The sequence below is a fragment of the Lissotriton vulgaris genome, chromosome 2_1 (assembly GCF_964263255.1).
Source record: "Lissotriton vulgaris chromosome 2_1, aLisVul1.2, whole genome shotgun sequence".
NCBI lineage: Eukaryota > Metazoa > Chordata > Amphibia > Caudata > Salamandridae > Lissotriton > Lissotriton vulgaris.
The window spans coordinates 33,708,608-33,732,276 of NC_141687.1; the positions used below are offsets into that span (position 1 = coordinate 33,708,608).

Consider the following 23,669-nt stretch of genomic DNA (forward strand, 5'->3'; position numbering starts at 1 on the left):
GATGTTTGACGTGGCAAGAGGACCGTTTTTGCAGAATGCTAGAATAGCTCTTAGAGAACTATGGAAATCTTGCCCGGTCGCCCCAGACACTACTCATACATTAGAAACGATACTTAACCTTGCAGCTGGACGAAAGTTAATCCAACATTTACAGAAGGGCTTAAAACAAGATGGACAAACAGATGCAACTTATGTCAGATATAGCTGGATAAACTCATGTCTGCACCAGGTAACAAAGTGAAAAGAAAAAGGCATGCAAACAGGTTAAAAAGACTTCCACAAATGCTAGATTTAAATTAACCCAATTTCTCTGCTTCAGTTTAACGTACTTTACACCACCAAACCTGTATACCATTCAGCCAGGCATTGCTGTGTCATGTGGTAAGTGTGGAGTATTAGTAGTGTGATGTGTACATATGGTCTCAGAGTGTCCTAGCATACTGGGATTTTGGAACAATATAATTGCATGTCTAAGAAAGGTAACAGGAGTGTTACCAGAAAAACAATAAAACTGTTTATTAAGCATCTATCCTGGGAAAAAGAACAATAAGTTGAAGAGAAATTTTGCTGCATTGGTCATGGCATTGGCAGAATGAGGAACAGCATACAAAAGCTACCCAAACTACTGAAAAATCAGCAGAGGACATTGCAGAAAGGGAAGAACTCTTAAGAATACGGACTGATCCAACATGACCAGTACACTTGTCAAAACTGAACAGCAGAAATTGACAGTAAAATATATGATTTTAGAGGATGATGGGATATAATTAGATGAGATGGAGAACCAGAATGTCCCGGTATAGGTTCAGCATAACAGTAGCTGCATAATGAAAGAAAAAGTGAATTATAAATACCAACGCCATTGTATTATGTCTAAGATATGTCTGTGACTATGGTTGTGATGCATGAGAACTGTTAAAGTCAGACAAAAAGATTCATTATAAATAATGTTGTTGGAACCACCACATTCTCATTAATATGTCCAAGACATTCTACCCTTTTTAATGACAGTATTACATTTCTCCTTTGTGATTGGCCACCTGCTGAATTCTAGTATGTTCAAAACCTCATAAAGAGTAACAGTGTAATAATTTTCACAACTGCGAAAATTAAAATGTAATCCTGAAAGTATGCGCATTTCTTACATTCTGGAACATTTGGTACAGCAGAGACAGATACTAACCGAAAAGGCATCTACTTGTATGCATATGCCCTTTCTGGTGTAATGAAGGTTAAATCTTTATGCAGATGGCAATTCCTGGGTACTGAAACCATAGCAGCCTTTCACATATATAGCATTTCTCCGGCAATCACTAAAGGATAGTGGACAACTAACACACATTTTATTAGCTTACATAACTCTACACACAGTCTAACCTTGGCATTAGCTTTGTAGGCCAAAATGATAGGGATAACTACTTCGAGGATTTTATTTTCAATGACTCATTCTTCGAACAGACAGTTCATTCTTTTTTCAAATCCGGTATCATGGATAAAGGCTTATTTCCTGCCCTGTGAACTTTAGAACTAGACCCTTTCCTAAATATAACTTTTAAGCTGTCCCAAAGAACTGGTGATAACCCTTGGGAATTTCACCTCCCATTTCTAAACCGAACTGCTATCTTCCACTGACGTTATGAGATCTGTGTAAACTGAAACCCGTTCGCGATTGTTGGGATCCAGAGTGATCATCAGAGCCTTTTTCCGGGCCAGCCTAACAAAAAATAACCTTCAATCAATCAATCCATCAGATTTATAAAGCACTACAAATCACCTGTGAGGCTCTCAAGGCACTGGTACTTTTTTTAACCTATATACACCTTAGCAGTAATTTTGTTTTTCTTGAACTCAAGAGTAGAACTAACGTACCCAAAATACTTATATGGGTTTATTTCCAGATGGAAATAATTCCTGTTCCTTGAATCTGCGCGAACGGTTGTCACAAATAAGAGTTTATCTTCACCCTGAATGTGCCCATCATACGCATTTCCACCTCAAGCGGCAGTATGAAGTGCTTTCCCTGGATTCATCCACCCCTAACGTCTCCTGATTTCCTGAACATTACCATGATTTGCCCATGTAATTACTAATTTCTTTAGCCTATCCTCGTTGCCAGTATTATAGTCAAAAACTGAGGCGACTGGAGAAAAATATATGTTAATTTCACATTAAAGAAGTGTCCATTCTACACAGGAAATGGAATGGAACAACCACTACAAATAAAACGTACCTTTACAACCACACAAACCAATGGAAATTTCCTACCAGTATTTTAACTCCGATTCTTCCAGAATCCCCCTTTGAGCCCCATATGATACAGATTACAACAGCAGTTTTCCAGGCTTAGACTTTTTTCGCTGATGAGGCGGGTGCCCATGTGGCACAGCATCAGGATTGGCGCTACTAAGCCCAAAGAACATGTTCCCCCTTGGAGTGTGGACCAGAGGGTACCAGTCATCCAGATAGATCTAGTATAGCCAGCCCAATGGCATTAACCTGTGCGGAACAGCCAATGAACCCAAAAACTCTGGTCTTGTCTTTTGTTTTCTTACAACAGGATCTTGTCCAATGAGGAGGAGTTGGTGTCGGAGAACAGCACTGATCCTCTGAAAGAGGACTTTTTCTGATTATGCTTTTAGTGTGTCATTATAAGAGGATTTCTTGGGAAACTGTTCCTTTACAAGAGAATTACTTTTAGTAAAAAGAGATTTCCTGGTCATCTCTCTGCAAGTCTTGGCAACAAAATAGCTTGACCTTCGCACGCTGATGCCGTTCTATGGCATGGAGGTGCAAGAATCGAATGTCTCCAAGTCATATTTCGAGCCCAGTCAAGAAATCTTGCAGTACCTGCGACAGGGATTAAGCTCAGAAACTTTCAGAGGAGATATTGGACCTAGTCGCTGTCGAAATGCTGAGGAGTTTCTTCAGTGAGACACAAAGAGAACAAGCATTTACAATGCAATAGGTCTCGCAGCATTAAAGTTTGAGTTATTGGCATTGTGTATGACAATGCCAATTGCTATAACATTTGCAAACGTGACACCTATAGCATTTGTAGTGCAATATGAGTTGTATTTACATGACACGTGTGAATGGCTGGATGACCCGAGAGCCCCAACCCCTGGGGAGGCGGTAATCGCTTTATAACACCATGACATAATGTTTCTGGGCTCGGATTCAGCGGCAGCAGGCCATCAGGCTCCGTGTCCGCAGTCTGTGAGAGCGCAGGCTTATGTCAATGATACCCCCGCTCACGGCGCCCCTGCCCTCTCTTTACCCGTGCCTCAGCGCTGAATCTCCGCTCGCTCCCTGCCCCCACCAGCACCCCCATCCCCCTCCCCAACAATACATAGGGAGGGTGGGAATTGGCGGCTGAGGCTCCGACTGAGTCTCAGCACAGCCCGTGTCTAGGCTGCAGTCATGGCTGTTAAATGGCCCCACGTCACGAGTAATGGGGATGACTTTCAGTCTTCCTTATTTCAAGTAACTGTAATGAACATTCCGAGACTCGCGGTCTGATAGCGTGGTATACGTAGAGTAAAACTACTAGTCCCTGCATGCTTAGTGTCGTAGGCTGTAAAAACAGGACTGGCCGAAAGTCGCAGCGATGACATGGATACTGTTTGACACTTTGTTGGGTAGCGCCTCTACTGCCACAGATACCCCTACTTTACTACACAATCGGATATGTGACCCATGTCACCGTGTCCATTAATTCAATGTAATGTAAATGGTGCAGCGTTTAAGTGCACGTGTGCTTACTGCACTCCTCAACACCTAGTTCCTCTCGGAAGTTGACCACGCGCTGCCGGCAGTAACTGGTTGGTTTAGCCCCAACAATATGTATTATCCACATACGCCAGGCCCCGCATATACAGTCACGTGCTGGCATGGATTCGCGTGTTTGAATTGTATCGTGTGTGAACATGTTTCTAAAAAGCATCTTGTGTTCCGCTCCCCTGGGGGTTCCTCACAGAGCGAGGAGGCGCTCACGCTGCTTCTCACAGCTGAACAAAGCCAAGGCGACCGCTGTGCCGGCGGCAGCCCCTTTGCCCGGAATCAGCCGGCACTGCCAGTGGTCAGATCCACGCCCGCGCACATATGCTCACAGCGACAAAAAAACGTGCTGTCCCGGAACAGAACGTGCCAACAATGACTGCTATTAAAATGCCCCCGGAATCCCGCTGCGGCCGCCCCGGAATTCAGGCACGGTCGCCTGTGACGGGGGCGGGGCCACGCCCAGACCGGAAGAGGAGGCAGGCGGAGTCAATGCGTCTCGCGGCCCGGGGCTCCTGTGAGCGGTGTAGAGCCCCGGGGCCGCGCCAGCAGGAGGTTGGGCGCCGCGTGCTGAGTCCCCGACATTGGCCAGGTAAGTTCCAAAAGGCTGGGGGGGCTTGGTGCACTTGTGTGTGTGTGTGTATGCTGGTGTGTGTGTATGTATGTGTGCGACGGTGACGGCGGGGGAGGGGTGGCCTCGGTGCACTTGTGTGTGTGTGTGTGCACGCGTGTGTGTATGTGTGAGGGGGGGTGTCTCTGTATGTATGTGCGTGCGTGCATGGGCGCTTGTGTGTGTGTCTGTGTGTATGCGCATGCGTGTGTGGTGCTTGAGCTTCCCAGGAGACAGCGCCTGGCCACAGCGCGCGTTCCAGTTTCAAATCGCCTCCAAGGCGATGCGCGCGGCCGGCACTGTCTCCTGGGAAGCACAGTCAGCAATTAAAGATCTCTGGCGAGACACAGCGCTGACGCGCTGTGTTTTCGCTACGAGACCTAAAAAGAAATTAAAACCAGGGCACCGGTTGGTACCTAATGTAATCTGGTCTCATCATGTCCGGACTCAGAGCCACGGCTGACGCCATATGACAGTGCAAAAGATATATTAGGGGAAACTTTTCCAGACCACTGTGAAGTCTGGAATGATGATTCGTAAAGTGAGGAATCCTCAGATGTATCAGAAGTAACAGATCAATGGAAATCCCAGGACCTTATTAATAAGGATTGGCAAAACCAACAGTTCTCAATTATTTTAGGTGAGTGTTTATTTAATAATGTTCTTTATTTACAAAGTTTTATATAGCGTGAAGATAACCCCAGAGGGTATCAGATCCCTTTCCAAATGGTCAGAACAAATATTGTTGTAAGGGCAGCAATGCCAGATGAAGCAAAGATCTCACATAGTACACTCACCCGACTGCTAACTGGGTCCATGTGCCAGATTTGTAGGCTTTCTTTAAGTATTGCAAGTATTGCTTAAGCATTCCAACAGGCAAAGGGCTGTTGACTAAAAAGAGAGGGTGTTGGTCTGTTTGCAGTTATCTATCATGGCGTGGAAATAGCCCGTTCAGTGCTGGTTGTTTTTCTTTGCATGCTGGTGCTTTTAGACCTCAACCTATGTTGGTAAAAGCAAAACTACAAGGACTAAGAAGAAAAGGAGTGGCAGGACTGCATGAATCATTCACACATGAAATAGAAATAGAGGGCAGTGGATCATGCCGGACTCATGGTGTCAATGCCGCTCGAATGCCTCTGAGGGATGATGGGTGGCAGTGTGAGATTTTATCCCGGATACAAGGATGGTGCTCATGGGTCCTCTCATGTTACTAGCCTGCTTGGTGCAGACCAGTGAGTATCACACAAGATCAGCCCACTTCACACGGTGACCAGGTGAGGAGGCGATATCATATAGTGTAAGACATGAGCTGGAAAGCTCCTTTGTGAACACTACGAACAGCTGATAGCCAAAGGGAAATTTAGCAACCTCCTAGGACATTGGCAGCAACCTCTCCTTCCACACTCAGGATGGTAGAAAGTCTCTTTCTAGTAGTGCTGGACACAAAGCCATGTTGAGACAAGGTTTGCTGCTGCTTTGTTTTCCTTGTAAGGCACTAAGGTGCCCTCATTCAGAGTTGCCTGGCTCCTTAGTTAGCACCAACTTGTAGGAGGGCTTTGGCCTATTATAGTGATAATTAGTTTAGGTTTTGAAATTCTACCATTTTATTTTACATTTTCCTTTATCAGTAGCCTTCTGGTGTAGGGTAGCATGCGCTAGAGGTCAGAGGTTGCTGGACCTTGGACTATAGACTTATTTGCCCTTGCCGGTTTTCCGAAATCGCTCTCACCACGACCTGTGCTTGCCACTCCCCCCTGGTCACTACCCTCTTATGGCAGGCTTCGAAAGACACTCAGCAGCGGACACTCAGCAGCGGGTCCGTGAAGTGGGCGAGCCGCTGACGCACGAGGCAAGCCCATCTGCACCCATCCGCACCTTGACCGCAACTAGTGCCCGTCCCTCTGGCCGTTTGGATTCAGGTCAGGCACGGAGGTTGGCCTACTCACAAGAGACACAGATTACTCTCAGACCCTGTGGTAAGTCTCCCCAATGTACTAAAATATGCCCTACCACACTAACTGATTCCACTAAAACTAACTGTCAAACCTACAAAGCCATTTGCCTGATGTGTGACCCCTTAGAATACTTTCAGGGTACAGAGGGCCCATATTACTAACTTATTAATGTTCGCTCTCGTGTTCACTCCATGCTTAACTGTATATTCTTGCATACAAGATCTTTAATTAAACATCATTTCGAATGTTATGACTTTGTTCTGAACCATTAAGTGAATCTAGTGTTTAACACTGAAACCTGGGCAGATCAAAACTCAGAACTAGATTATTGCCGCTACATATAATGCTGCCACCAATAGTCAAGAATTTCGTGACTCAATAGCTCGCTTCTTTCAAGAGTAGGTCGCAAATATTTTTAACCAGTTTACCATTCGCAACTAGACTACTCAAACCGTAACACAGCGTTTCAATTCAGATTTAGAGAGCATCAGGCTCAATACCTTGAGGCTCCATTGGCAGGACAACTTAGGAAACTAACTCCAACCCTCAAGATCCTTGCCCACCAAAGATAGCGCATATGGCAATAGAGCTATTAGCACTTCATCTAGTATCATGCAGAAATGTTCAAAGAGGGAGAAGTCCCATGTCACTCGAAATCAGCTTCAGTCCTTCCACTGTTAAGCTAACCTCAACACCATGGATATGAATAACTATCGACCCAGATCGAGGCTCTCATATCCTGCAAAGCTGGTGGAGAAAGGGTTGAACGAGCAGCTAGCGACATTTATTGATAACCATCTTCTTGATGACACCCAGTTCAGTTTTAGAGAAAAATCACAGTACCAAATCCACACTGGTGGTAGCAATGGAGAAAATCAGAGGAGGGAATGCTGCTCTGGACCTCTCCGCAGCATTTGACACGGTAAAATATCCTGTGCTGGTTGACCGCATGCGGAGTCTTAGGATTGGAGGCCGGTACTTAGTTTCCTAAAATTGTTCCTGGCCAATAGGCAGAAGGTGGTGGCAGTGGAAACATTGTAAATGTAAATGTAAATGTACAGGAATTTATATAGCGCAAATCACCGAGCGGTTTCTAAGCGCTTGCTTAGGGAACCCATCCTGGTATTCCCCTGTGAGATAACCCCGGCAGGGTATCCGCAAGGTGAAAGCCAGGCATCCCGCCGCGAGGGGCCGTTGTGGAGATTAAGCAAGCTATTGCCCAGAGTCGCAGAGTGTGAACCCGTGAATCGAGTAGGCACTGGAGCGAGAATTGTCGAGTCCATGGACATTTTAGGACCCAAGACCCCGCCGAGCCGGGAATTGAACCCTAGTCCCGGGCTGACCTCTGCTTCCAGGTCTGCCTCCTCTAACCAGTGAGCCACACTTCTCCTCTAAACCTTATACCTTGCCATGTAGAGCCCCGCAGGGATCACATTTGAGCCCTACTATATTTAGTATACACTGGGCAAACTCACAAAAATCGTTCTCCCTATCCCTGGCATCCGATGCAGATGGCAAGGAAATTGTTGCGTCAATGGCAAAAGATGCGATCAATTACAGTGAAAATTTTAGAGATTGTATGAGCGAAGTAAGGACTTGGATGGATAACAACGGTTTAAAGTTGAACTCATCAAAAATGGAGGTTATCCTACTTGAAAACAACCCATCCTTTTGGACACCTGAACTAGGGTCACTCTTCTCTCCAGTGCCAAAAGTTAAGAGCCTGGGAATAATGCTTGACAATGAAGTGAACTAAAGTAACAAGTTAAGGAGATTACTTCTGACTCTTTCTGTTCCTGGAGACCGGTCAAGAAAATTGAAAAATATTTACCATTTGAACTCTTGAAAACAGTGGTCATTTCTCTTGTATTAACAAGACTTGACTATTGTAACAGTCTCCATCTCAACCTTTCGGTAGGTCTAGTAAAGAAGCTTCAGACCTTGCAAAACGCAGCAGCACGCTTTCTTTTAAAAAATTCCACATTTGGGCGGAGACCCAGGACTCTTCTACCCCCTGAACTGCCTGGTCAAATACTCCACTGGTATTGTTGATTGTTTTAGCTTATTTGATTCCTTCTAGCCAGTGGGCTTTCTATATTATTTCCTGTTAACAAAATGTTGCCTATTGACAAGCCGGCTTCCCCCCCATTCTTTGCCCCGTAGGGGCAGTTTACTAGAGCTCTAGAACTCTCTAGGTCTCCCTAGACTCTGCTTTAGATTGCCTTTTTGGGCTCTGTGGTTTGATGGTAATAGACTTTCATTACAACTTCACCGTATGCCGAGTTGAATCTAGCCAAATCCGCTTTAAAGGGTATGTAAGTTCATGTGCTAATCTCTGCTTTAGAACGCCTCTTTGGGCTCTGTGGTTTGATGGTTATATTCCTCCACTACAACTTCAACGTTTGCCATGTTCGAACCTAGCCAAATCCGTTTTAAAAGGTATGCTAATTCATGTGCGTTGATGTTTGTATACTTCCTCCACAACTTCACCGTTTGCCAGGTTCGAACCTAGTCGAATCCGCTTTAAAGGGTAAGTTAGTTCATGTGCTTGAAATCACCTATGTTCCTTGACAACACCACCCATAAGCTGTGGTGTAATTCTCAATCCATAATTCTCCTGAAGAATCATTGTTCCATTTTACCTCTCTGTGCTGCCTCTAGACGGTACTGCTGTTGCAGCTCCTGCGTTTAATTTTTTCGAGGGTGGCGGAAAGGGGGGGGTGGGTATGGAGGGAGTAGAGGGATGGGGGGCAAGGGAGTGGGAGGGAGGGCGGGAGGGTGTTGGAGGGGTTGAGGGTAAATGTATTAATGGCTGTTTCCCTTTTGTTCGTTTGTTGCTTCTTATTTTTTGCTGACAATACCTCTTCTGTGGCATCACACGAGTCACACACAGTGTGCAGGGTCCTATTCAGGCATCACACGTGTCCCTGTAGGAAGGAAAGTCCACAAATAACTAGTTCCATAATTAGCTGTGGTCACTTTGCAGTGGGTGGCAGTAAAAGGCATCGTCTTCCCGATTATAGATACCGTTATGACACCCACCCACCTAGCGATCGACACCCTCTAGATGGCTAAAACTAAATCCCTGATAGAAAATCTCAACATAGTTTCTCTGAACGTCAAGGGCCTCAACCATCCAGAGAAACGAAGAAAGGTCTTGGACTACTTAGTAAAATCCAAAGGGGACCTCATCCTACTCCAAGAGACTAAGCTGTCAGAGGAAGAAATGGGTTTTATAAATCTCAACTCGGATTCACACACACTATGCTCCCCGGCCGTTAACAAGAAAACAGGGGTGATCACCCTAATCTCAAAGAAATCCATTACCTCACACACTTATGACGCAGATGGCATGTTGAGAGACGAGGACCCCATCCAGATGGTAAATATATACGGTCCCAACTCTAACGACCCAGACTTTTGGGAATCGGTCTCATCCTCTATTGAGAACAGACTGCAATATGAACTCTTGATTCTAGGTGGCGACTTCAATCTCCCATTAGACCCCTAATAGACAGCCAATCCAAATGCACATATCAACTATCCCGCTCACATGAGTCACTGACTCGCATGTGTTTCAAATTTAAACTAAGAGATTCCTGGCGCCTTCAACACCCTGATGGGAGGGACTACACATTTTATTCGGCTCCACATAATTCTTACTCCAGAATTAACAATATTCTAATCTCTAACCCCTTCACTCACCTTATAGAAGAAACGGACATAGCACCTAAACTAGGTTCTGACCATTCTTGCATCGGTACTAAACTCACAGGCTCTCACTCTATATTACCCCCAAAGCGCTGGCGCTTCAATGAGGAAATTCTGTCCGATCCTGAGAACAAACGACAAATAGAGAATGCTACCCGGGATTATATCACATTAAATGATTCCCCAGATACGAGCACCTCCATCGTTTGGGATGCTCTTAAAGCTACAATTAGGGGAGTCATAATAGGCATTAGAGCGCGGACCAATAAAAAAATACACACAGAACTTGACACGCTTGAAAAATACATCAAGGCTCTAGAAATCGCCCACTCAGCTAACTTTGACAGCAAATCCTCTCTGGACCAGCTTATTAAAAAGAAATACGAATATAACACGATTGTGAGTAGACGAGCCGGAGTATGGATCAATAAGTTCAAAGAGCTTAGACTGTGTAAGGGGAATAGAGCAGCGAAACTACTTGCGTCCTACCTCAAACATAGACAGAAACAATTCACCATTTCTTCGATTAAAGACTCCGCTAATAATATCCACACCAAGCAAGACAAAATATTAGCCTGCTTCCAATCCTTCTACGAGGACCTTTACAAGAATAAGCTGACATGCGAGCCGGAAGCTTGTGCTAAATACTTGGACGCTCTAAACCTCCCTAAACTCTCAGAAGAGGACAGCTCCACACTAGGGTCCCGCTTAACGGACAAAGAAATTTCCTCCTCTATTAAATCTCTCAAAAGCAATAAAGCCCCTGGCCCAGATGGCATTTGGGCAAGCTTTTATAAAGCGTTGGATAGATCTTTTAGCCCCATATTATTAAAACTATTTAACTTGTTTGCCACCACAGGTAGTGTCTCTGATTCAATGGGTGAAGCCACTATAATCGTTAGCCCGAAGGAGGGTAAAGACTCCCTCTTAACAAAAAACTATCGCCCTATCTCACACATAAACCTGGATTGCAAAATCTACGCAAAAATCTTGGCCAACAGACTCAATACTATTCTCCCTAAATTGATCCGCAACTCTCAAGTAGGCTTTCTTAAATAAAGACTTCTGTGCCATATCCTGGAAAAAGCTAAAATAACATCTACCCACTCTGGAAGCAGAAAAAGCGTGCAACAGGGTGTCTTGGTCCTTCTTAAAACATTGTATGCGAGCTTTCAACCTGGGGAAGTCCTACACTGACATGGTAATGGCCCTTTACTCTTCTATAACTGCCCGGATCGCCATAAATGGCACCCTGTCGGACCCATTTCGATTAGAACAAGGCACCAGGCAGGGCTGCCCCCTCTCACCAGCATTGTTTCTCCTGCCCTCGAACCACTCTTAACGGATATAAAGCGAAACAAAGACATTACGGAGTGTGCTTTGGGGAAGCACGGGTGAAACTGGCGGCATACGCGGATGATATCCTGGTTGTTACGGAGAACCCAGTGACCTCCATCGAGGCTCTCATGACTACCATAGAGAGATACTCTCCCCACTCTGGGTACAAGCTGACGGGGACAAATCAGAGGTCAAGCCCCTAAACATCCATGGCACCAGAGACATGCTAGGGCATTCTGGTCTCTCATGGCAGGCCGGCTTTATTAAGTACCTAGGTATTGAATTTGGCAGCACCCTTCGAGACCCTTCAACGCAACGAGTCCATCACGATAGGAAAAATTAAATCACAGCCGGATGGCTGGTCCCCCCGCTTTATAACCTGGTGGGGAAGGGCCGAGACCATCAAAATGATGATCTCCCCCTAGTGAATTATCTCATTACAGTGCTCCCTCTCACCTTGTCCCAGGACTTTCACCACAAATTAGACGCGTTACTTTCCAAGTTCCTATGTAAAGGGAAAAAGGCAAGGATTAGTATAAGGAAACACCGCCTTGATAAATCTTTAGGAGGGGTTAACTTAGCGGACTACAAATTGTACCAGACCTCGCTCCAGCGGCTGTCCTAACTGCAAATCCTAGCACGGCCACTTGCTCTAAATCCATCTTCCAGAATAAGAAAATTGCCTTGTTGAAAATTGATAAACTCCTAGAAAGAAGTATAAGACATTCTAACTGGGAATCGCTATGGCATAATCGTGCACTACTTTACAAAGGGAAGCCGCTACACAATGAACTATGGATTAAAAAGGGGATCTTCTTCCCGCACCAACTGCTTGTTGACTCTTATCCCCTCTCTTTCAAGGAACTCCAATCCAAATAGGACTTAGACTATTTGGAGTTTTACAACTTTTTCGGTATTAAGGCAGCGATCTTCAAAGCAAAATTATCCTCAAAACCTCCCTCTCTTCCGAAATATCTAGTTAATCTCAATAAACTTGGTCACCAGGTCTCCTGGTTCTACAAGCTGCTGCGCCCACAACACTCTAACCCAGAGGTATTCAAACTTTTCCAGGTTGAGCCCCCCCAGCTGAATTCCCCTAGATGTTGGGCCCCCCCACCACCCAATCGAAAACTCGGGAATCCGGCACACCACATGATCGACTGCAACGCGCACACCACGGGCCATATCCGGCAAACAATGCTCAACACAACAAGAGTGCCTAGCAAACTGCAGGCCTGTGAGTGGGTGTGGCGAAACGACAGAGGCGTACCACACAGCTTTAAACACAATCCTCCATGGCAAAGGAAGTCATCACAACCCTCCCCATCCATCATGTACACCTTGTCATCCACCAACTCCCCCACCATTCATTCCTTCCCTCCATCTGTGCCCCATCCACATTCAAACCCCTTCAACCACTTGCAAACCCATCCACCATCCATCCCTCCATCCATCATCTCACCCATCCATCCCTCCATCCACCCCCTCACCCATCCATCCATCATCCATCCATCCCTTCACCCAATCCATCCCCTCACCAATCCATCAACTCTTCCACCCATCCATCCACCCACTCATCGATCCAACCACTCACCCCTTCACCCAAGCTATCCTCCCACTCATCCATCCACTCCTCCATTCATTCATCCATCCACTCCTCCATTCATCCATCCATCCACTCCTCTATTCATCCATCCACTCTTCCACCCATCCACTCACTCACTCACCCATCCAACCACCCACCCTCTCACCCATCCAGCCATCCCCCCACCCACTCATCCATCCACCCATGTCACTCATCCGTCCACCCACTCAACCCCCCACTCATCCATCCACCCACCCATCCATCCCTCCCGCTCTCCACCCTCCCTCCACTCATGCATGCACTCTCTGACCCATCCATCTCCATGCTCCTCTCCTCACCTATCTATGCACACACCTGCCCATCCACTCTGCCAATCATTCATCCATGTCCTCACTCATCCATTCATCCATCCTCCCCCTTTCTCTCCATTCCCCCCTCACCCAGCCACCCATCCCTCCATTCACCCTTCACCCATCCACCCACTCATCCACTCATGAATCCATCCATTGACCTCTCACTCACCCCTTCACTCCTCCATCCATCCCCCCGTCCATCCACCCTCCTAAATCACCCATCCATCCCCACATCCACCCCTTCACTCATCCATCCATCCATTCATTCACCCCTTCACCCATCAATACATCAATACATCCATCCATCACCTCTTTCATCCATCCACCCACCGACTCGTCCACCATCCACCCCCCCATCGATCCATCCACCATTTCACTGATCCATCCATCCCTCCACCCATCCATCTACCCTTCCAACCATACACACATCCATCCATTCCAATCCATCCCTCCACTCATGCATCCATCCTCTCTCCCACCATCCATCCACCCCTTCACTTATCCATCCATCCCCTTCACCTATCCATCCATCCCCTCCCTCATCCATCCACCCCCCACCCATACATCCACCATGTCACCCACACATCCACTATTCCACCCATCACTCCACCCATACATCCACCACTCCACCCATAAATCTATTCACCCACATGGCAACATAACGGACGTCTGGTGGCCGGCTCCACCCGACATCCCTCGCTCTCTCTCTAGCTGCCTCTGTCTCCCTCGCTCTCCTTATGTCTCCCTCGCTATGCCTCCCTCGCTCTCCCTCTGTCTCCCTCGCTCTCTCTCACTCTGCCTCCCTCGCTCTCGCTCTGTCTACCTCGCTCTCCCTCACTCTGTCTCCCTCGCTCTCCCTCGCTCTCCCTCACTCTGCCTCACTCGCTCTCCCTCTGTCTGCCTGTCTCCCTCCCTCGCTCTCCCTCTGTCTGCATGTCTCCCTCCCTCACTCTCCCTCGCTCTCCCTGTCTGCCTCAGTCTCCCTCTCTCTCCCTCGCGCTGCCTCCCTCGCTCTCGCTCTGTCAGCCTCTGTCTCTCCCCCTCACTCTGCCTCCCTCGCTCTCCCTCTGTCTGCCTGTCTCCCTCCTCAGCAGCCAATGGCCAACACTTATAGGATATGTAGTGCTCTTCCATTCCAACCTGCTTCACACGCAATGTATCATACTCTATTGCCAATACTTAGCACATTTTTTTGTGTTGTAATTCTTTGTTGAGAACAAAATCATGTTACATAGCAATTTTTTATGTTTTTTTTACTAAATTATTTTGGAAATACAAATCGAAGCATGATTGTGGCCATTCATGTTAAGGTGCATCTAAAGACAAATACATATCCAGGAGAGTGAAGGCGTGAAAATAAAAAATATCATGGACTTATAAAGCAGCCACTTGTAATGAAACCAGTGTTCAACTGGTAACACGCACAAGCTAACTCTAGAGTTATATACATATACTCCGCCATTCTACCATCGTTTTTAAAGCCGCCAAAGTGAACATTTCATATGTTAGTGATTATTATAAAGAATCCTTTGATATGGGTCCAAATGAACTTCTAATTGCAGCTCTGTCTGTCTGTCTCTGTCTCCTTCCTCCCTCTCCCTCTTCATCTCACCATGCCTGTGTGTGCCCGGGCTGACACAGCTTCTGGGCACGCACACACTCTGCCGGGCAGCCGCACCCGAGCACTTCACACCTCTTTAAGAGATCATTCGCATGCTAATGAGCTTTGTTCAGCTCTTAGGCCCCTGCAGCCCCACTCGGACGGAAATCGCCTGCCCTCACAGAGTCTCTACAAAGGGAAGATCGGAGTGGAGCTGCGCCCCCCCTGGGATGGTGCCGCGCCCCCCCAGGGGGGCGCGCCCCACAGTTTGAAGAACCCTGCTCTAACCTCAATAAACATCTCACACAGTTCTGGGAATCTCACTCCTCTTTACCAATTTCAGATTTGGATTGGTCCAAAACCTGGGAATCGACTACGAGGCACAAAATAAGCCCTACACTCTCCCAGATGAAGTTTTGGCTTCTCCATAAAGCTTTCTGGACCCCGGCGCGTCTCTTCTCACACAATAATAGGGAAACTGCAACTTGCTAGAACTGTAACGACAAGGTCGGAGATTTAGAACACCTTTTACTTCAACGTGTATGCGTTGTACCCTATTGGGAATAAATATTCGCCTTTCTCTCTAATGTCTTCCCCTTCTCTCCCACCAGGGAGCTTTCATCCTTGGTATTCGGGTTTCTGAGATCCAGCTCTCTCACAGATAATGATAGGGCCCTACTGGACCTACTCCTCACTGCTGAGGTAAAAACTGTTCTTAACAACTGGAAGGACACTCGCAAAGCCTCTTTTAAATGTTGGTTAAATTGATAACATTTCAATCCAAAATACTCCACGGCGCTCTCCTCACAGACCAATGTGGGTCACTTTTGATAACTATTTCAGCGCACACAAACCTCCTTGAACTTTCCACCTACTTCTTAGTTTCCAGCTAAGTACGACTCTACACGTTCTCTGCCGACTCTAGCTCACTATGCCCTACACGCTCTCTACGTGCTAAGCCAATAGGCCCATCATCTTCAATGTATGTGTATGCCTGCAGATCACTGTACTTGTTTTGATACTACCTATGCAATGTATATGATTGTTGTCATGCATCCTTTTTCTTTCTGTTTGTCTCATATTCCCATATTGATCTCCTAATGTCTATTATCGCCCATGCATTTATTTCTTTTTATTTCTACAGTCAGTCGCCATTCTTATTGTACTCATCAATAGCTCCTTTGTTTTTATTATTGTATGTACATGCCTTTTGTGTTATTTTTGGAAACAACCAATAAAAACTTTTGAAATAAAACTAAATTCCACATTTGAATCTGTGAGAGGAGCCATCAGCACACTTCATTGGCTACTACTTAGGCAGCACATTGTCTTTAAGGCTCTATGCGTAGCTGTAGGAAAGTAGGATCTGCTTTAATGGTTACCCTCACTTTTTGCCTGGTGCTTTGCTGTTTCTGACTAGTCTGACTGGGATCCTGCGAATCAGGACCCCAGTGTGAGAAGTTGGCCTGATATATGATGCTCACTAGTTCTAGTGATCACCTTGTATCAGTCCAAATAACCCTTATGGTGATTGGTTGTAAAGTCAACCTCATAGACCAGCTATCCTAGTAGCGTGGACAAAAGCAGTCTTTAGGCTAAACTCTTTTGGCATGTGAAGCCAGCTGTTTTACCACATATAACCCCTTGAATACCAAGTGAAAGGACACCACACAGGTTGTTATGAAAATAAAAGGATATTTATTAACTAACATACACCTCTGAACTCTTTATGAGGTCAGAGGGCTAAGCACATGACAATACTACAAAGGAAATACGAGTTCGCACAATATTTACAAGTGCGCCTTAGGGGCACGACAAACCATATACTCAGAACAATGGAATGTGAGGAAAGAAAATACTGTAAGGAGATCCAGAGGCGGGAGGATCGCTGGGACTACGCTACAAACTGGATAAGTAAGGAGCAGGAGGCCCACGGGACTCACGTGCAGAGTGGAAACTCTCACGCGGGATGCGTACCAACGTCTATGGATACTACAGTGTTAGAAAGTTACGGATTCCGGACGAACCCGGCTGGATGGAGGGAAAACAACAGTGGACCTGAACACTAGGATAGTGTACACAGACTTCAGCACCTAGAAGCTTTAGTTACTTAACCCACAGGCGGCGGGTGCATAGGGCAAAAGTTGCGTCTGGTTTGCTGCGTTGATCCCGGTGATGCTCGAAACAAGGAGTTGCTGGCAGGCAGCCAGATGGAGGAGTCCGGTGGTTCCAAGGATGGAACTTAGAAGGAGAAGTCCTGAAAGGGAAGGGGACAGAGTCTCTGTCACTAGCCAGTGACGGTGCTGGAACCAGGAGGGAACCAGATGATGTCGCCGCAGTCAGGTGAAGGACGGGACACTTCTCTCTGTAGCTGCGCGGACCAGGAGCTGTTCTCGACGACCAGGCTGGAGGCACGAGCTGTCCCACGTAGTCTGCTGCTGTTGGCGGTGTTGGATCATCGATCTGGTCAACAGGCCTTGGCTAATGCAAGCCATGCGGTGGAACAAAGATGGCGTCTGGTGCGGACCAGGAGGGTCTGGGGTGCTTCTCTTTCATAGGGAAGCAAGGGCCAGTCTGGGGGACCAGACTAGCAGGGTTGGATTCTTCGGGTCTTCGTCTCAGAGGTCACGAGCCAGCCGGCAAGTGACCAGACAACAGGACAAGCAGCAACCAGGCAAAAGGGCCCCACGCACATCTCGTGGATGCTGGGGGGGCTGGTCTTTGGTGCAGGAGCTGCGTCGGTGTGGGGCTTCTCAGACCCCAATGCACTCACTCGAGGATCCCTCGGCGGTCGTGCTGGAAGCGCTGTGCAGGTTTCTCAAGATGGCCGTCTCCAAGTTGCTCGTCGCACCCACGGGTCTCAGCTGTGCTGTGGATGTGGGTAGAGGTCAGAGGAGTCTGGAGGTCCGGGTCTAGTGGAGCTGGGTCGTCGGATTCCGGGATGGAAGGACTTGCAGCAAACCGCACAGGAGCTTGATGGTGCCCGCAAAGCAGGATGGTCACTCCCTGACCATAGGGGAGATTCTTCAGTCTTCTGATGTTCAGGAGGTCGAAGGTCAAGAGTTCTTCGTGGAAGTTGTCAAGATTAATCTGATTTGGAATGGGACCAGCTCCTACCTTTATTCAGCTAAAGGGGGCTGCACTACGACTAGATCCGTCCTCTGGGTGGGACCAGGAAGGGGGGTACTAACACCCCCTTTCCTTTGTCCGGTCTGGTGCCAGCTCTGGGGCTTGAGTGCCCCAGGAACTGGTTCAGACCGGTGTATGCACAGGGACACCTTGTGTGCCCCAGGCATGTCTCATTCCTTTCAGCCCTGTCCTACCTAATACACAAAATCCTGTCTGGGGTGGTGCTAGCACCTCCCAAGGCAGGAAACCCTTTGTCCGAGCCTCCCTCGCTGGAAGGACTCCCAGCAGCAGGAGGTCAGACTTGTGTCTGTGGTGGCAGCATCCATTTTGTGATGCTGAGGCTCGAGTTAACTTTTACATACATGTCGTGTCCCTCTAGAAGGGTGGAATGCTAACCCCGTCGCCAGAATTGGCGAGGGGTTAGTATTCCAATTCGTATGACACCTTACTCAACATGTTTTGATAATGCTATGCCAAAGTTAGCATTTGACCGCGAGGTCCATAATGCACTTAAGAGTATATGGTATAGCGTTATCGTGGAACAGCTATTAGGACTTGGTTCCGCAAGCTGCAAACGGGCTCAGCTCATGCCAGAGCACGATCTCACATAATTCCAAGCACTCTGCCTTCAGGATTGATAAGGCCTGCCATAGGAGTGACTGATAGGAATATATGTGTCCATTTTAGGGTTAAATATAGGGATACTATATCTAAAGCAAAGGGTGATTACACCACCTTGCCCCAGCTGTCGTGCAGCCAGTTGTGTCTGTTTAGCTGGCCAGCCAGGGGTGGCATAATACATGCTTCAGCCCCTGGTAGGCCCTGGGTGCACCTATGCCCTGGATACCTAAGGTATGCTGTACAGGGACTGATAAGGTGGCCCAGTACCAATTGGTAAATGCACCTAAGGTACATGCTTGTCAATTTAGAGAGAGAACAGCTAGGCTGTGGGTCTGATTAGCAGGCCCGCAGCCAGGGAAAGTCGTAAACCAGTGAAGCAAAAAGCAAAAATTGGGGGTGACCATAGGATTGCAGACCCTACTCTCCTACACCCAGTCTTTGTGCTTTCTCCCTACATAAATTGGTATGGTAAGTGTGTAAGTACATTCCAGATTGGTCACTGGTGTACCCTTAACAGTCCCTAGTATATGGTACTGAGGTACCCAGGGCATAGATGCACCAGGGGTCCCCCATGGGATGAAGCATGTATTGTACCACCCGTGAGGGACCACTCAAACTAACTATAGGCCGGCCATTGCAGCCTGAGTAAACTGGTGCTAGCACCTCTTACAAATGATATAGGCTTCCCTATATCAAAGATCACTGCACTTATAACCTATAGGTCACCCCTAAAGCAGGCCTTTCCATCCTGAAGGCTGGGTGCTCGGTCCGAAGTGTGGATGTGCCCTGCATGAGCAGGACCCCCCCCTACAGTACTGGGCCCGCTTGTAGCAATGTTTTGGAAGGAGGTCCTAAGCCACATCCAAAGCCAAGGATACAGTGGGCTTCCCCATACCAAAATCCCCCATGGTGATACTACTGGGTATCAGACCAACTCAACTAGCAGCCATGATACTCTCTGATTGGCGTATTATAGCCCAGACGTTAGGAGCAGCTAGACAAACTATTGCTCTCTATTGGAACCACCGCCCATCCCGATCTCCGCATGGTTTCTACAGATGTAGGTCATGGCAATGGAGCTACGGACCGCACGCCTCAAGCACACAGACATCAAATTCAATTGCACTTTGCTACCCCTAATCCACCACCTTTCTCAGATAGAAAACACCCTTTATACCCCCAGACTACGAGGCCTCCAACTCTTTGAGGACCTCCTCATCCCATGCCGCCTGAGATACCTCACAGACATTTTCTCCCGACATTCGGACTGGTCAGTAATGCGCCCTCTCTTTCGATGCTAGCTCCTGACTAAACTACACCTTCTCATCCGCCCTCCCCGTTGTCACCCTTCCATGCAATTCCCCCGCACCCCCCCTCTCCTGCCTTTATGTATTTCAAGACTTTTATTTTTTAGTCAACACTGGGGCATGCCAAGAGGGGTGACTTGGATCGTTCCGATATTCTCGGGGTCGACCCGGGCCCCTATACAACTGTATTTTAAAATGTATCAGACATATTTATTGACTACTTGACACCTCCAGCTTGCTATGTTCTGGATTAGCTTCTGTGTACGTTGATGCCTATTGATTAGATGGTGCCCAGTCTGCATCTACCACTGGAAAACATGTAAGCTTACACCACCTGCTCAGCGACTGATACAACATATGATGACGCTTGTTTCTCTTGTTCTTCGTTTGTTCCCCTTAAAATTTCAAGAAACAGATTTGTTTAAAAAAAAAAATGTAACCTTACTTGCTGGAATAGGTTAGATTCTAACTTCTGTTGGAATCCTTTATATTATTACAATGGTAGAGGTTCCAAATGTCAGTTTTATGTTTAATGTCAAGTTCACTTTGTATGGGCACATAATGGAGGTAGGGAAGCATGGAAAAACGAGAGACGCACCTTGAAAAAGGGCAGATTGGCATGTCCACGTTTGAAATTATACTTTGCCAAGTTGCTAACTTGTTTGGGCCACAAGCAAACAAACACTAAGCTGTCTGACCTATTTGTGATGACACAAACTATCAGCTCTTGGAATCAGTAAGAATTGTATGTTGACGCTTGCACACATGGCACGATATACGCCGAATGATACCTGCTCCTACACTACTCCTTTTATCCATCGTTATGGGACCCTTCACAGGGAACCCAGAACATGACAGAATGTGCCAAGTGCTCCACTTCAACAAGTCGGCATTGATAGTACTGGTGAATCGGTGGATGTGCAGGGGATCTGCCTTGCTCAGATGGGAGCAGTTACAAGTCAGGAATCTGAGTGGACTTCCACAGTTGAACTATCTCCAAGCTTTTCAACTTGAAACACAACGAAGGAGTCAGACACTCATAGGATTACGCAGGAGCTTTTCTATTTCAGTACAGGGGGCTGCAGGCGAACTGGCAGCGATTATGAGAGTTTCCGGGAGAATGTTGAGCAGATACTGTCCATCCCTGGGGGGGTTTGAGGGGAGTGGTTTACGGATAGCAAGTATCTATGGGTTTGCTATATCATACTGTGCAGTCTACCAGGTTAAAGCGGTCCACTTCTATACCATCCTCAGGTCAGACCAGACATCGCCAAGGATAACCAAGGTAAACATGGAAGCCGTACAAGTTTATCCTCACAACAAGGTTCCTCTAGCAGGTGGTGTGCATACATTGTTCGACTGCCCTGCTCGCAGCCTGCTTCGGAAGGCGGTAAGGAGATTAAAGTGTTCTGTCCAGAGGTAGCTCTTAATATCCTTATGGTTAATCATGGTTTTCCTGCAGATTACACAGTTTGGTAGTGGGTGTATATTTCTGGGGGATTCCCCTACCACGCAATTAGATCGGTTCTAAGTGGACTCAGGAGGTACCACCTTACTTTGTAGGACTGTGGTATCTCTTACTCCGGTATGGACACCTTACGAGGTCCCTCCCCGTCCGATGAACATTACGCCCCTTTGGATTCCTATCCAGGTACTGAATACATTCTAGAAGAGAGATCCCACGTTCGCGGCAGCTTGTGTTTCTACCTCTTTGGCAGCAAGTTATTTTGGCGGCAATACCAGGACAAAAAGAAATATCTTCTGCCCCATCTGCCAATCTTTTCTGTTAGCGTGCCCCATTCAGAGGTAGAGGTCCTGCTGCCCCCCTCCTTCACTTGAGCCTCAGTCACCTCTGGCATCTTGGGATCTTGGCCGGATCACCCACCCGCACCGGACCACCCAGGGACAGTGACTGGCCTTCCACACCCAGGCCAGCCACGTGACGCATGACAGAACAGGTATGGAAATAATCACTCCTCCCCGTCCCCTTCCACCCAACTGCACAGGAAAAAACTCCCTGCAGTCAGGGCTACTGAGGTTGTCTTTATCAGAAACAAATGCTAAAAACCATGACAGCTAGCTTGACATTCACAGTGACTGAAGGGCCGTCCCTATCCCTTTTTAGGTTGATCATTCGAGACCTCTTGTATATACTTTATTATGTACTTATATGTGTATGTACTTTGTGGGCTCTGGAGATCAGCCATAGGACTTGTCTGCTTCCGCTTAGGGACTTTTTTTCTGTTCAACTGTCTCTATTTAACTATAAACGACCAGCAGAGGTCAGTAAAATACCAGAATCACTTTAGCATTCTCTAGCTTCCAGGACATAGAAACAGTCTTTCACGAGCACCCGTAGACAATAATATTTTTTTTATAATTCTTGTATTTTCAGTGATATGACCACTGAAGGCCCTGATTTTATGTTAAAAACAGAGCTTTGGACTATACCATTGCCCGCTGAAAGGCAATATTTCTCTCCATGTGTTCCCATACCTGGTGTGTCACGCAGTTTGGTGCTTACTTTCCCTCCATGTTAAAGAACAGTTGATGTTTCAGCACCCAGGCGAATGTGCTGCGGAGCTGAATACATATAAGATCCCAAAGGCGAGACCGACTGGCTATGCCAATGCTTGTTATTAAGGGATGTACGCCAGGCAGGTGGAGATCTCTAAATACAGTGGGCAGGCGTGCACCAGGGGAGCAGAGGCAAGAGCCATTACTGAGCTGGTGGCAATCCACCAAATTATACAAACACCTTGAGCTTTCTCTTCCGGACACATTTTCCGAGTCTCTCACAAGCCTGTCTAATCTTCAACTCGTGCTCTGGATGAAAAGATGTCCTGACACTACAATGCACCCCATTATTGCCTTCTTCCTACATCTATCACCTTTACCTTACCTTCACAGTCTAATGTCATGATTGTGCACGAGGCGCGGGTCTGTTTCGGGATACCCCCTCGCTCTGCCACACATGACACCTCAGAGTGAGAGCCTTCGTTTCAGCACACATCAAAAATTGATACTTTTATGTAAATGTAAATTAATACTTGTATAGCGCACTACTCACCCGCAAGGGTCTCAAGGCGCTTGTACGAATACCGCTGTGGAACCCATCCTGGCTTTCCCTGTGAGGCGTCCACTCCTGGGCACCCCCAAGGTGGAGGCCAGGCATCCTTAGCGTTGTGGGGGCCGTTGTGGAGATTAAGCAAGCTATTGCCCAGAGTTGCAGAGTGGGACCCATGATTAGAATAGGCACCGAGGCGAGAATGATCAGGTCCGTGGAATTTTGAGCCCAAGACCCACCGAGGCGGGAATTGAACCCTGGTCCCGGGTCAGACCTTTGCATCAGGCGCTGCCGCTCTAACCATTAAGCCACACTTCTCCATCAACAGAAGAGGTGTCACGGAAACTCCTTCATAGTCACGATGCTCGTGTTTTAAGGCTTCACAGCGATCAGATTTGACTTATGGAGCCAGCTTCCAGGCCCCTGAGTTTGCGGAGAACACAAACACCCTTTAATTTCATGCAATCGTGGCTTTGGTTCTGACTGCCGACACCCACTGTCCACTCATTGAACACAGGGCTTCAGGGTGCACATGTCACATACATGTACAGCAGCTCCTGAGCAGCATGCGTGCTCCCTCGACGTCATCCCAAACACACCACAGGGGCTCTCCTGG

At 47.2% G+C, this 23,669-nt stretch overlaps 1 protein-coding gene across 2 annotated transcripts in view; it reads right to left on the bottom strand.

Annotated features, from left to right (window-relative positions):
- Positions 1-23,669, bottom strand: part of DNPEP (aspartyl aminopeptidase) — a 381,605-nt gene that overhangs the window by 142,915 nt on the left and 215,021 nt on the right. The window lies entirely within an intron of this gene.